Below are 16342 nucleotides of genomic sequence, written 5' to 3' on the forward strand. Positions count from 1 at the left end.
TCCAGGGCAAAGTCCTGGTGGGTGCCTAGGGGGCGAAGCCTCCGGAGGCTGATGAATTTACGACGATTTCGATGTGCATGTTTGACCTATTTGTTTGCATTTCTTACACCTTTTCAGTTTGTTACGCAGTCACATATTTAACAGTGGCGGATTTAAGGGGGGGCGCACCCGGCGCGCGCCCCCCCTAAAATTGTCAAAGTTAGCGTAAATCAAATATATCTACTTGGTAGACCTCATTTTCACCCTTCAAAATCTCTAGAATCCATGAGCTTCCGGGGGCTTCGCCCCCTGGGCCCCCACCAGGGCTTTGGTAGACCTCATTTTAACCCTTCAAAATCTCTAGAATCCAGGAGCTTCCGGGGGCTTCGCCCCCTGGGCCCCCACCAGGGCTTTGGTAGACCTCATTTTAACCCTTCAAATTCTCTAGAATCCAGGAGCTTCCGGGGGCTTCGCCCCCTGGGCCCCCACCAGGGCTTTGGTAGACCTCATTTTAACCCTTCAAAATCTCTAGAATCCAGGAGCTTCTGGGGGCTTCGCCCCCTGGGCCCCTACCAGGGCTTTGGTAGACCTCATTTTAACCCTTCAAATTCTCTAGAATCCAGGAGCTTCCGGGGGCTTCGCCCCCTGGGCCCCCACCAGGGCTTTGCCCTGGACCCACTGGGGGCCTCAAGGCGGCCCCCAGACCCCTTGCCTATTTTGGCGCCCCCCCTAACTCCAAATCCTGGATCCGCGCCTGTTTAAGGTCTGTTCTTTCCTTGTACGAAATGCGGACAGTCACTCAAAAATGAGCGAAGATCTGTCCATGCAAAAACAAGTCCACTAATACAATTTTAGAGTTTTGAAGCTCGACAAAATACGTATGGTAACATATGGTAGGTGGTTAGAGTGGTTGACTGGTTTAGACAGACCACGTAATTGACTGATAGTCAGGCTTACATTAATATTAAAAATACATCTCTAAAGATTGAAAATAACAAAGACAGAAGAATCCTTTTAGAACGCATTTTGTTGCACATTGTCAGTTCTTAAACAGGTTATTATTTTTAAGGTTTAACTAAATTTTAACAATTTTTCAATTTCCGGATTTTTTGAAGTCTTGCATGAATCCGATATTAGGTTAAAATTGGGGGGGGTGTATCGTTACAGACAGAAGTTAAGCATTGCGGTTGGAATTTCCATTAATAGAAATTGAATTTTTTGGCATTATAAATCAAACTATCGTTTGTTTTAAGGGAATCGACAGGGCAGGGTTTTATTGTGTGACATCTACAATAGAGAAACTCCAATGAAGAATGTAATTACACTTGGAAAAAATCAGCAATATTCGATAGTAAACCTAAATCCGGGAAAATCTTGATTTCAGTGGTGTGTGTAATATCGTATTTCCCCATAAAACTGATTCTATTGATTTTCATTTTTTATCGCTTTCTTCTCCTTCCTTCCTTTCTTTCTTTTTTTTTTTGGAAAATGATGTGGACGTTTGTGCGTACGAACGTACGCCTGACTACGCGCCTGTAAAGTAAGAACAATATCATTGTCAAGACCAGGTCAGAAGGCGAACTTGGGACCCAAACTACAGACAGATGATCTACTTCCTGGATGAATCTAATCATCAGACCAACATTTGACTGAGTTATTATCACAATTAAGGGTTGAAAATATAGAAGCATCACACCTTTTTAGTTTTATGAGAAAAAAATTTTCAAGCAAAGAATCTGAATATTTACTTCATGTTTTCAATAGATAATCAGATTTATTAGGATTGAAAACCATTATAAATATGCTTGATGTGTATCAAATTGGAGTATTTTAGTGTACATGTAGGTACCGGTATGTATACATTAACAGCATGCACTGCACTTTAAAGTCGTATATAACTTTGTGGATATTTTCATGCATTTACTGAAAAATGTATGTAGACTGAACAACTACCTCTCCAGACTGTATATTATACATTGTTTAACTTATTTTTTTCCTGCTTTAATTTAGACTTTATATGTAATTGCAATTGTCAAAAAAAATCTTTTTGAATTTTCTAAATGCATACAGCGTACTACCGGTATTAGATTTTTCTTTTAATAGTGATCTTTATAAGAAACTGAAATTTTGTCATTTGAAAAACATAATAAAACTAAATATTAAATTAAAAAAAAACAAAAATGAGATTCAGACTTCCATAGATCTGCTAAATATTTATGTATCCATGTACAAGTAGATATTCATAAATACATGTACTTTGGATACCTTAAAAAAGGAAAAGAAAAAAAGAAATCCACACCCTGTGAGACTTTTCACAGGGTATTTTATTTTATCACTTAAAAAAAAAAATTAAACGTTCAAAAAATTATACTGTCAAAAAAAATCCTCTATTTCTTGCTTGGTATGTATTGACAAGTATAATCCTTAAGACATTTATTATTCAATGAAATAAATAAGGATTTTCTTGTGAAAGGGTCCGCTCCTCCATCGCGCATACGACAGCGCCGCCTTTAGGGAAATTCTGACCAATCAAATGCCGTTTTACTTGTTAGCGCGAACTATAAATAAAACCTAAGCGTCTAAAACGAAAGTAGGAAGGGCCTGATTACTGATTTCAAGATAAAAAGAACCACTACACATTATCCTTGGGTTAAATGATTTTACTTTGATGAGTCTCATCAACAACGAGAATTTGCGCGTGGATAAAATCGACGCCATTTTGGCGACAAGAAGCTCAGTTCCATAGGTATTGTAAATGACATATAGTTTACAATAGATTTCTTTTATTTTTCATATACATACGTGTTACCTATAGGGAGAGCTTCGCTCTCACGGGCCCTTCGGGCCCGTGAGAGGGCTCCGCCCTCTATTAGTTAAATTTTTTGCAAACGTTTCAAATTAAATTGTAACCTCTAAATTTTAATGAGACCAACTGAATTTTGCACTAATGATATTATCTACATGTAACAAGACAGGAAAACACTGTGTACAGTCAGTAGTATATTTACAGTACACAAACCTGGAAGTACTTAGATCCACTCCCGGCTGTTTTGGATCTTTCTGTTTCAGTAATTCAGCATGTCTCCTGGTTATGGCTTTACCTGGGCCCACAATACAGAATCTACTATGGAAATTCCCAGACTCCTGTGGAGTCTCCACAGACTTAAGTGAGACAATCAGGAACTAAAATATTGAAAGCTTCTCTGAATTTAAATTAGACTACACTAAGAACATAAAGAGACTTAAAGGCAGAGATTTTTAGCACCGCCTTCAAAAATACCAGGTCTGGGTAGCCCTGTCAATCAAGTGCGTGATGGTCCATCATTGGATGCTGGAACTTGATTGACAGTAACTTACTGGTCCCTGTGTACCCTGTACACCTTGATTGGGAATCATGGTGACCCTCTAATTAACTTTTGACCCTTTGATGTTTACTGAACATGGTACACAGAAACTGTATTACTATGAAATTTGTTAGATTGATAATATATGAATTAAATATGCCTTTAGTCTTTGAAAGGATTATAATATAATGTGCATTAAAAAAATAACCCTTATTACATAAAAGTTTTTTTTTTTCAAATGAAATTTTGATATTAATTTTCATATGATAAATGGTAAACCCAAAGTGGAAATGTTATTGGTAAAGTTCAGAGCAGCACTGCATGTGTGAAGTGAGAAAATTTGAAATAATGTTTCTAATCATGGGTCACATATTTCCCTTTTTTAATTCAGATAAGACTTTACAAGCAATTTTTTATAGCATCTTTCATAGTAGATGGGATCCTGGGGATGAATGAATTAGGTGTAATTTAGTTGTAAAAAGTTTTTTTTTAATTAACACATACACTAATATCTAGAACAATCTTTGTTTTAATATTTGAATTTATAGTACGATATCATAATAATTTTTGTAAATGGGTAGGGGTGTTTTCAAACCTTCAAAATAAATCACTATATATATAATTGAGAAACTTTTTACTACTATATAATTTTAAAATTGTCTCAAAATTCCCAACCCAGGTAAAGTCTGACACCTGGTATTTCTCTGTGTATTAAATCACTTCCTGTGTATAGGGTTTGGGAGACAGATGACCACAGGTAGACTGCTAGCCCCCAAGGCATTCACACCTGTACAAAATAAGCTCCTCCCTCACCTGGAATTTACCACCCGGTAAAAAATCTCTGCCTTTAATCAAGGATCATTATTCTTTTTATTGCTGTAGAAAAGTTTCAATTCCCAACTGCTTAAGTACTTTTCTCTTCCTTTGCTATAAGTACAAACCAGTAGAGCTTCCGTCTCGACAGAGACTTCTGGTTTTTTTTTAAGATACTTTTTTTTACTAAATGATAGTATTCAGCATGTGAAATGAAAAATTTATGAGGTTATAAAATCATCATTACAGTGTGATAAATATTCCATATAAAAAAATCTTCTATACACATAATAAAGAATAAGCAATCAAATCTTTATATGCATATTGATATACATGTATTTTATTTGCTTCAGTATACATGTATACATTTAATAATTCTACAAATTCAGTCAGGGGGAGCCGACTTTTTCCCTAAGCGGGGGACACGAATTCTCTGAATTAGCTTGTTTCCCTTTCTTATTGCCTGACGTCACGGCGTCAGGCACTAACTAAGGATCAATATTTCGTAGGTGCGAAGCTAAGAGGGCACAGTTAGCATGGTTAGCCAGCAAAATTTTGTGCATGCTGATTATCATCGGATTTTCTTACATGCGTTTCGGCACAGGAGTTCGCGTACCTATCAATTTGGCTGAAATTTTCAGTAAATAAAAAAGATACGTAATACCTATAATATTATCATACGTTTTACGTAATTTTTATTTAATGAAAATTTCGGTATAATTGATAGGTACGCGAACTCCTGTGGTTTCAGCAACAACAATTAGCAGAAAAATAACCATATTGCTGATACAATACATTGATGTATGTATTTCATTTAGCTTTTTGCTAGCAGCTTTTTATTCCATGCGATTTCTTATATTATGGACATGTCCGTCTGACCTTTTTTTCTGCGTTTCTATACTACTGGATTAGTCCATTTGTCTCCTTGGTAAGGGGTGTCACAATCATTTCGCGCCAAAATGTCACGTGAAAGTTTTTGCGCCCTTTTCCTGGACTATTCTATTAAATGGAAATGAAAACTGCATATGAATTATGTAAAGTATGTTCTTTTTTTGAGGAATCCTGGTCGAGCTTTGGAAAAAAAAAACATATCGGTGATATTGTGAAGTGAGTTAGAAGTTACATCATTTAAAGTAATAAAAACGAAACGAACAAAAATCTCTCAAGAGGAAGTAATGGCCAAATATACATCTGATCATACCCCCCCCCCCCCTTCCAGGGGGTTTCCTCCTACAAAAACAGTGTAGACCTATGAAAGTGTCCTCTCACATTTCAGGACTGAGAAAGTTTATTACTTTTTTGTTCGTACAAATATTTTTTTATGTGGACCCCTTATCCCGGGAAAAACTTCCTGAATCCGCGCATGTCGCCATTCATATATCGCCGTCAAGTTTGTTGGGTCATTTAAGCATATAGAACTTTATTCCAGGTTTCCAACAATCTTTAATGCTCTGGCATACGCAAGAAACTATTAAACATATTCTTCATGTCAGTCATAACTGTTACGATTTCGATTTTCTTGTAGTTATCATATATTTTCAGCTGTCGTCCTCAAAGCCTATGTTGTATGCAGTTGAATCTAATTTACGTAACCTTTACATATAGCCATGCTTTTCAGCATTAATCAATTACATTAGTTTTTTTCCTTATTTATTTCATCCTCTAAAAGCATTTTTTGACTCGCGGAGTGAGGTTTTCATTTTTACATCGCGGGTTCGAATCAACAGCGGGACATACATCCTTTCATTTTTTTTATTTGATATTCAAACAAGATATACGTTTTATATAAAATATGTTCTTTTTCCATTGCATTGATGAGTATCATACAATTGACTTGAAATGAATACATGATGTTTTGTGCAACATCTTCATAATTTACTCTAGTGATATAATTTAACACACACCCCTCCCCCAATGTAAACGTTTATAAATTATCATGCTTATAGGTTCTATAGATATTGATTGCATTAGTCAGGCAAAGCTTTTTGAAAAGCTGTTACTTGTCTAAAGACTAAAGTATATCAAGTAATATTTATGTCCACATTTTACTTGCGTAAAAGAAGACTAATTTTAAAATGTAAAATTAACATATCTTGTGGTTATGTTTAATAATTATAATAACAAACAAAAAATAATCTTCGCATATGGTATAGGTAAAATCAGAGGCGTAAATATCTTAAAATGTACAATGTACATTTCAAACCTTTGTGTTCAAGTTGACTCATCAATTTTTGTACCCTGAGGAAAACTATATACATGTATCTTAAATCACTTAGGAAAACCTATATATGTACATGTACGAATGACATTAGTTTGTGTACGAGTTTGACTTCTGATTGTGTATGAGTTGACTTCTGATTTGTGTATGAATGGACAGTTTGAGTTTGTGTACGACTCGGTTGGTGTACGAATTGACTGTAAATGGTTCATACTTCATGTAAGAAGTCACGAATGAGATGAAATGGGTTGGTGGGTGGGGCAATTGTCCAAGACAGTGCTTCTGGTAGAGTCAGCGGCATTTAGCGGCATTTGTCCAGCACAGACCTTCTGGTAGAGTCAGCGGCATTTAGCGGCATTTGTCCAACACAGACCCTCTGGTAGAGTCAGCAGCATTTAGCGGCATTTCTCCAAGACAGACCTTCTGGTAGAGTCAGCGGCATTTAGCGGCATTTGTCCAAGACAGACCCTCTGGTAGAGTCAGCGGCATTTAGCGGCATTTGTCCAAGACAGACCTTCTGGTAGAGTCAGCGGCATTTAGCGGCATTTGTCCAAGACAGACCCTCTGGTAGAGTCAGCGGCATTTAGCGGCATTTGTCCAAGACAGACCTTCTGGTGGAGTCAGCGGCATTTAGCGGCATTTGTCCAACACAGACCCTCTGGTAGAGTCAGCGGCATTTAGCGGCATTTGTCCAACACAGACCCTCTGGTAGAGTCAGCGGCATTTAGCGGCATTTGTCCAAGACAGATCCTCTGGTAGAGTCAGCGGCATTTAGCGGCATTTGTCCAAGACAGACCTTCTGGTAGTCAGCGGCATTTCTCAAAGACAGTGCTTCTGATAACATTTAGAGAATTTGTTTAACAAGATCGAGTGCTCTAATTCCTTTCTCCTTTATTTTCAGTAAATTCCTTTATCTTGAAAAAGATATAGGACTCAGGAATGAACAAGTCCATAAATACTGTTTTGTATAGATCATAGATCTTAATTACAATTTAACATGCATTCTCTGTAAGCACCAAAAAATCTTGGAAACGACATATCTCCGATTTTGATGAAATTTGCACCACAGGTGCACCTTGGTACAAAACTAGCAAATATGGTGTTAGAAGTTTCCAACGTGCACCCGGTTGCCATGGAGACGGATCCATTGAATTTGGCCATTTTCGGCCATTTTTGACCGAACAAAAACATGAAAATTGAGGAAATATGAATGCATTTTTATCTTTATGTAGTAAATTCAAATATAAATCTTTGTATCATAAGAAAACATCAACTGTTAAAGAATACAGGGCATATAACCAGTTATTCCAGAATTGACCCCACTCTTAGAAAACGGTTCTGCAAAATAGCATAGTTTCTCAAAATGTGAAAAATGGAAAATTTGGCATTTTTTGAGAAATTTAAGGTTAAATAAAAAAAATTGTCTACGGAAATTTTTCAAATCATATGCCTGTCGTCAAACGTCAGTAATAGTAGTGTGCCCTCATGAAAAAATTGGAGTGGGATCTCAATGCTATTTTTAGTAACATGTATCTAAAAATAGACATATTTCAGAAAAATCCAAAAAATGAAATTTGGGCAGAGTTTAAGATGCCAATGCTAGGTAATTAGGAAATATACTGTAAAAGTCAATGTGCTAATGTCAGAGACTGGACACCAATAAGTACCATGCATATTATTTTCAGGGATTTCCGTTTTCTATTTATAGCTTCAAATGCCTAAATATAGACATGTCTCATAAAATGATGAAAAATGTCAATTTTCCATCATTTTTAAGCTCCACGGAATCATAAATAATAAAAATATGGATCTCTCCAATATTTCAGCAATAAGAACAAGGAATAGTATAATATCTCACAAATTATTGAGGACAGGCTCTCATCTCTATAAATTGTACAAATGTCTAAAAATAGACACATATGAAATTAACTGTTTAATGTTGATTTTCCACTAATTCTCAAATTAGAGATGGGAAATTTACCAACTTATTGTCATTAACTGTAACTGAAATTATGTGACTGACAAGAACAAAAAAAAACATTCAATGGAGAGCAGCATGATAAGCAGAGGTTTCCATTTCTATTTATAGTAACACATGTTTAAAAATAGACGTAATGCAAAATATCCGGAAAATGTCGTTTTTTGTACTTTTCTCTTAAATTTTGGATGAATAATTGCTGACTATCTGTTTTTAACTGCTATTGGCATATGGTGACCTCAAGTAAAAGAAAGCCTTATATCAAATACAAAATGAGAAGCATAAGTTTCCATTTCTATTTATAGTAACACATGTTTAAAAATAAATGTACTGCAAAATATCGGAAAAATGTAGTTTTTTGTACTTTTTTCTCACGTTTTGGATGAACAATTGCAGACTATATGTTTTTAACTGCTATTGGCATATGGTTACCAACAAGTAGAAGAAAGCATTTATGAAATACAGAATGAGAAGCATAAGTTTCCATTTCTATTTATAGTAACACATGTTTGAAAATAGACATACCGCAAATTCTCGAGAAAATATAGACTTTTGCATTTTTTTAACATCAGAAATGGACAATGTGCAGACAAACGGCTGATATTTGTTATTGACGGAAGGTGACTAACGAGTATGAAAAAGCTTTAGCAAAAATGTATAAGAATAATGTGTAAGGGTATTTTTCCATTTCTACCTATACTAACGTATAGTTATAAATAGACATTCAGCAATTAATCAAGAAAATGTAAATCATTCTATTTTCTCAAATTAGGGATAGGAAATTGCAGTCAAATTTTCAGTAGCTGTAACTGACATAATGTAACCGAACACGTACAAGAGAGCAGTAACCGAAATGCATAATAAGGTGGGTTTCCATTTCTATTTATAGTAACACATGTTTTAAAATAAAGGCTCAAGTGAGCATTTATGATCATTTGTGCCTTGTCAGTCGTTGTCGTTCTCATAGTAAACTTTTTTATATTTTCATCTTCTTATCAAGAACCACTGGGTTAATTTCAATTTAACTTGTTGCAAAGTATCCTTGAATGAAGGAATAATACCTTTTCTCTGTTCGATTTTTCACTAAGCTAAAAATTTATATTTCTGACCAATATTAGTTTGTTTAAATGCCTATTAATAGCAAAGGCATTTCTGTAACTAAAGTTACTCCCCATCCTCTCATAAAGACAAGTTAATTTTTAGAAGTAGTAGTATTTTAAAATGTAACAAGGAATCTTTTTCAAACACTGATACCAATGTATGACAGCTTATTGCCATGAAAATCAAGTCTTTAAAAAGGAGATAAAACTCTAGGGTCATAACAAAATACTGGTGAATTTTTAATTTGTTACATTCGTGTCGGAAGCAAATAAAAAGTGAAAAGGGGGGTCCAAACATGAAATCCTATTTCATGGGAGGGGGATCGAACTTCTTTCAGTACCATTTTTTTTTCTTTCAAACACTACCACTTACCCTTACTCGACTACACTGCAACATGCCCGCTGAAAGGGGGCGGGGCTAATTCTACTCCCCAATGTTTATTACCTATATGATGTCTATCTTTGAACTCCTCCCCCCGGTTCCAACACCTACATGTATGTTTATACGTAAAATAAATTTATAAAAACCAAAACAACAAATATTTTCAAATGCTTTAGTTAAAGTCTAGAGAAATATATACATGCATATATAGAGAGAGAGAAATTGAAAGTAAGCCAACTCAAAAAATTTGGACAAATTTCGGATTACTTTTGAACAAATTGTGGTAAGGCATGCATGGATCATAGGGGATCTGGATCCCTGGAATATTCAACTTTATTATACCCCTCCCCCAAACGAAGTTTGGGGATGTATAGGAATCAGCTTGTCCGTCTGTCTATGTGTCTAGCTGTCCATCTGTCCATCTGTCTGTGCAAAAGTGTCCGGTCCATATCTTCCTTAATGAGGTACATTAGAATCTACTAATCCACACAAAGATTGTCCATGACCTAAGGGTGTGTCATGACCTTGACCCAAGGTCATTTAGGGAACTTCAAGGTCACTGGAAGAAAAGTTTCATAATTCGTGTCCGGTCAAAATCTTTCTTATGGATAAACTTGGTAGGTTCTCATTTCACACAAAGACTGTCCATGCCATAAAAGTGTGTCATAACCTTGGGCCAAGGACATTTGGGGAAGTTCAAGGTCACTGGAAGAAAAATTATATTATTCGTATCCGGTCTATATCTTTATCATCGATAAACGTGGTATGTTCTTATTTCACACAAGGATTGCCCATGACCTAAGATTGTGTCATGACCTTGACCCAAGGTCATTTAGGGAAGTTCAAGGTCACTGAAAATCTTTCTTATGGATAAACTTGGTATGTTCTCTTTCACACAAAGACTGCCCATGAATTAAGGGTGGGTCATGACCTTGAACCAAGGTCATTTGGGAAGTTCAAGGTCACTGGAAGAAAAATTTCATAATTCGTGTCCAGTCCATATCTTTCTTATGGATGAACTTGGTAGGTTCTCATTTCACACAAAGATTGCTCATGACCTAAGAGTGTGTCATGACCTTGACACAAGGTCATTTGGGGAAGTTCAAGGTCACTTGAAGAAAATTTTTTATTTTTTTTGTCTGGTTCATATCTTTTTTATAGCTAAACCTGAATCTGCTACTTCACTCACATTGCTTTTTACCTGATTTTTTGTCATGACTTTGATCCAAGGTCATTAATACAAGGTCAAGGTCACTGACAGAAAAAGTTCATAATTCGTGTCTGGTCCCCATATTTAGTCTGTTTTTTTTTTATATTAGGATGCGCCTTCATTTCATTTATGAAAATATTATGAGCAATTATATTTGCATTAAAAATGTTTTAGCATTTCTCTCTTCTCTTAAATCCATGAAATATTCATGATTGAGCACCTCTGAAAAACCCAGAGGGGGTATTTAGTCCCGTTTGGACAGTTCTAGTTTAAACTGACATAGTGATTTGAGCCACCGCCTCCTAGGGAAAATTTTCTGGATCCACCTAACAAAAAAAATTCAATCGGGCTTGGGCCGTCGGCCTGAATATAAACGATAATGCTTAATTTATAAAGAAAATCGCTGTCATTTGAGTGTTTTAATGCAGGGAGAACATACTTTTGTGATACATGTATTGGAATGAGGTGGACGCGCTGGCGCGCCCAATACAATTAGCCATGTCAGTTACAGCTAATGAAAGTTTTACTGCAAATTTCATATCCTTAATTTGAGAAAAACGAATGATTCTTTATTTTTCTGATTATTTATAAATATGTGTAACTATAGGCAGAAATGTTAAAATACCCTTAAACATTATTCTTATACACTTTTGCTAAAGTTTTTTTTTTATACTCGTTAGTCACATTCTGTCAATAACAAATAAAAGCCGTTTGTCTGCACTTTGACCATCCCTGATGTTAGAAAAAAAAGTGCGAAAGTCTACATTTTCTCGAGAATTTGCAGCATGTCTATTTTCAAACATGTGTTACTATAAATAGAAATAGAAACCTCTGCTTCTCATTCTGTATTTCATATATGCTTTCTTTTACTTGTTCGTAACTGAATGCCAATTGCGGAAAAAAAAATCATATTGTCTGCAATTGCTCATCCAAAATGTGAGAGAAAAAGAACAAAAAACTACATTTTTCCAATAGTTTACAATATGTCTATTTTTAAACTCATGTTACTATAAATAGAAATGGAAACCTCTGCTTTTCATTCTGTATTTGATATAAGGCTTTCTTTTACTTGTTGGTCACCAATAGCAGTTAAAAACAGATAGTCAGCAATTATTCATCCAAAATTTTAGAAAAAAGTACAAAAAATGACATTTTTCCGATAGTTTACACTATGTCTATTTTTAAACACATGTTACTATAAATAGAAATGGAAACCTCTGCTTCTCATTCTGTATTTGATATAATGTTTTCTTTTACTTGTTTGTCACTATAGGCCAATAGAAGTTTAAAACAGAAAGTCAGCAATTATTCATCCAAAAATTTAGAAAAAAGTACAAAAAATGACATTTTTCCGATATTTTGCATCACGTCTATTTTTAAACATGTGTTACTATAAATAGAAATGGAAACCTCTGCTTCTCATTCTGTATTTCGTATATGACTTCTTTTATTTGTTGGTCACCATATGCCAATAGCAGTTAAAAATAGATAGTCATCAATTATTCATCCAAAATTTTAGAAAAAAGTACAAAAAATGACATTTTTCCGATAGTTTACACTATGTCTATTTTCAAACACATGTTACTATAAATAGAAATGGAAACCTCTGCTTCTCATTCTGTATTTGATATGTTTTCTTTTACTTGTTGGTCACTATAGGCCAATAGCAGTTAAAAACAGAAAGTCGGCAATTATTCATCCAAAAATTTAGAAAAAAGTACAAAAAACTACATTTTCCCGATATTTTGCAGTACGTCTATTTTTAAACATGTGTTACTATAAATAGAAATGGAAACCACTGCTTCTTATTTTGTATTTGATATAAGGCTTTCTTTTACTTGAGGTCACCATATGCCAATAGCAGTTAAAAACAGATAGTCAGCAATTATTCATCCAAAATTTAAGAGAGAAGTACAAAAAACGACATTTTCCGGATATTTTGCATTACCTCTATTTTTAAACATGTGTTACTATAAATAGAAATGGAAACCTCTACTTATCATGCTGCTCTCCATTGAATGTTTTTTTGTTCTTGTCAGTCACATAATTTCAGTTACAGTTAATGACAATAAGTTGGTAAATTTCCCAACTCTAAATTGAGAATTAGTGGAAAATCAACATTAAACAGTTAATTTCATATGTGTCTATTTTTAGACATTTGTACAATTTATAGAGATAAGAGCCTGTCCTCAATAATTTGTGAGATATTATACTATTCCTTGTTCTTATTGCTGAAATATTGGAGAGATCCATATTTTTATTATTTATGATTCCGTGGAGCTTAAAAATGATGGAAAATTGACATTTTTCATCATTTTATGAGACATGTCTATATTTAGGCATTTGAAGCTATAAATAGAAAACGGAAATCCCTGAAAATAATATGCATGGTAGTTATTGGTGTCCAGTCTTTGACATTAGCATATTGACTTTTACAGTATATTTCCTAATTACCTAGCATTGGCATCTTAAACTCTGCCCAAATTTCATTTTTTGGATTTTTCTGAAATATGTCTATTTTCAGATACATGTTACTAAAAATAGCATTGAAATCCCACTCCAATTTTTTCATGAGGGCACATTACTAATACTGACGTTTGACGACAGGCATATGATTTGAAAAATTTCCGTAGACAATTTTTTTAATTTAACCTTAAATTTCTCAAAAAATGCCAAATTTTCCATTTTTCACATTTTGAGAAACTATGCTATTTTGCAGAACCGTTTTCTAAGAGTGGGGTCAATTCTGGAATAACTGGTTATATGCCCTGTATTCTTTAACAGTTGATGTTTTCTTATGATACAAAGATTTATATTTGAATTCACTACATAAAGATGAAAATGCATTCATATTTCCTCAATTTTCATGTTTTTGTTCGGTCAAAAATGGCCGAAAATGGCCAAATTCAATGGATCCGTCTCCATGGCAACCGGGTGCACGTTGGAAACTTCTAGCACCATATTTGCTGGTTTTGTACCAAGGTGCACCTGTGGTGCAAATTTCATCAAAATCGGAGATATGTCGTTTCCAAGCCCTATAGTAAATTTTTTGGTGCTTACAGAGAATGCATGTTAATCTGTTGTTTTTCCATGGATTTAATGATATACAGTAATTTAAAGAGAAATGGTTTACAATTTTATGTATGAAAGACACTTAAATAGTATAATATTTGTTTTTCCCTAATGGCAGGGACTTGCTCAATTAGTAATATTTATATTTATTTCATTTAGTTTGATGGTATTTCCATTATTATTAAAAAAAATATTACCCCGGTAATTAAATATCAGTTTAAATTGTACAAATAATGTTTTGTACTTTGGTAGTATCTTTGAAAATAATTCAATTAACAGCTTTATCCTGGTCAGCACTAGCCATATTAAAGTATCATGCTGATTAGCAATTTGCAGTTATTGATATCTTGCAGTCAGATACAGACAAAATTACCACCAATATAACAAAACAGAAGATGATTAGGGAAAAGGTGTTAAACATCTGGCTTCATGCATTTGATATTGCTCGGTTATGTGATTATGACTATTAAATTTCAAGTACCCCATGTATAACATATTAATTATTAAGTTATGTCAAATAAAATACTAAATAAAGAAAATAATGTAATTACTCCATAAATTATAGTAACAGAAGAAGCTCTACTTTGAGAATGTTTCAAAATTATCTCATTATAAGTAGCTGTGTCTTAATTTATTCAACAAATAAACCCTATGAGCATTGTATGCAACTGTTTTAAACTATTTTTATCAATGAAGTTAGAAAAAAAAGACTTTCAGAGGCACACCATGCAAAGTTGAATTTATTTTTTCAAGACCGATTTGTAAAAGTCCAGTAAAGGATTCTCTACAAAAATTTTCAATCAGGCCATAATTTTTTCTCATTAGCTTTTTAAACCAAATTTTACATGTTTTATAAGCATTATTTAATTTGGTTTTTAAAACAAATATCCATGTTACATGAAATACCAAGACAAGTTTCATTAAACCAACATTAAAGCAAGTAGCAACAAGCACATGACAGAAATTTAGTTTCATTTCCAGAATTATCTCAAATTAACATGCTCTGATTTTAAAGGAATACATTGTTTATTGATCTAGTCATGCAGCTTATTCCGTAAAAGATATAAAACTGGGATAGGTTAACATTTTACAATCATGCAGCTCAAGCCATAATAAATAAATTGCTAGATTCTCATCCAATTTAAAAAAAAAAAATCAAGGTGGGCGGGCGGCTTTTATTTTATACTTTTTATTTTTTCAATTTCACAGATTTTATCTACAATACCCGAATAAAAGTCATAGTAAAGGTTCAATTATCTCTTACTTCACATCATCACCAATCTTTTTCAACCAATGACCCTTGTTTAAAATATATACGTATTACAGCAATTTTTCAGCCGTCAAAAAATCATGTTTAAAACGAAAGTTAAAACCAACCGATAAAACTGATCATATCATTGTGGAGGGAGAAGCGTACCATGAATATGACAACATAATTACAGGATGGCAGCTCCATTTTGAAGATTTAGCAAGACCAAAGGAAAAGGAATCCTTCGATGAGGACTATAAACAGACAATAGACCATAATCTACTTATTATTGAAAATATATGCAAAGCCAATAAATTTCCAACCGAAAAGATATCTGAGGAAAAAATTAGAGATATTATTAAGAACCTTAAAAACAACAAAGCTCCCGATGCAACAGGCCTTACAGCAGAACACCTTAAGATGGGCATTGATCAGATATCCCCAATGCTTACTGACATTATAAATGCCATACTGCACACAGCTGAGGTACCGACAGGACTAAAAACGGGCATCCTGACACCAATTCTTAAAAAGGGAAAAGATAAGACAAAGCCGGGAAACTACAGAGGAATAACAGTGACACCTCTAATTGGGAAGGTCCTAGAAACATGCTTGAGAGACCAACTGGAACCTATTTTAGATCCATCACAAAATGCCCTTCAAAGAGGGTTCACATCCGGAACCTCCCCACTGATGGCCGGACTAATAATCTCTGAAGCCTTCTGTGACGCAAAGGACAATAAAGAACAATTAATCCTGCAGACTTTTGATGCAGAAAAGGCATTTGATGTAGTGTGGCACGAAAATTTACTATGTAAACTCTATAAAGATGGCATTGAAGGCGACCTTTGGAACTTGGTGAAATCTCTACACACAGATGCACATACAATAGTGAAATGGAATGAAAATCTATCACAGGAAATAAAACTAGAACAAGGTATAAGGCAAGGAGCTAAATTATCTACCTTAATGTATAAAAGATTCAACAATGACCTCC

The sequence above is a fragment of the Saccostrea cucullata genome, unplaced genomic scaffold, assembly GCF_032062105.1.
Source record: "Saccostrea cucullata isolate Sc308-1 unplaced genomic scaffold, CSIRO_AGI_Scuc_v1 ctg5279, whole genome shotgun sequence".
NCBI classification, from domain to species: domain Eukaryota; kingdom Metazoa; phylum Mollusca; class Bivalvia; order Ostreida; family Ostreidae; genus Saccostrea; species Saccostrea cuccullata.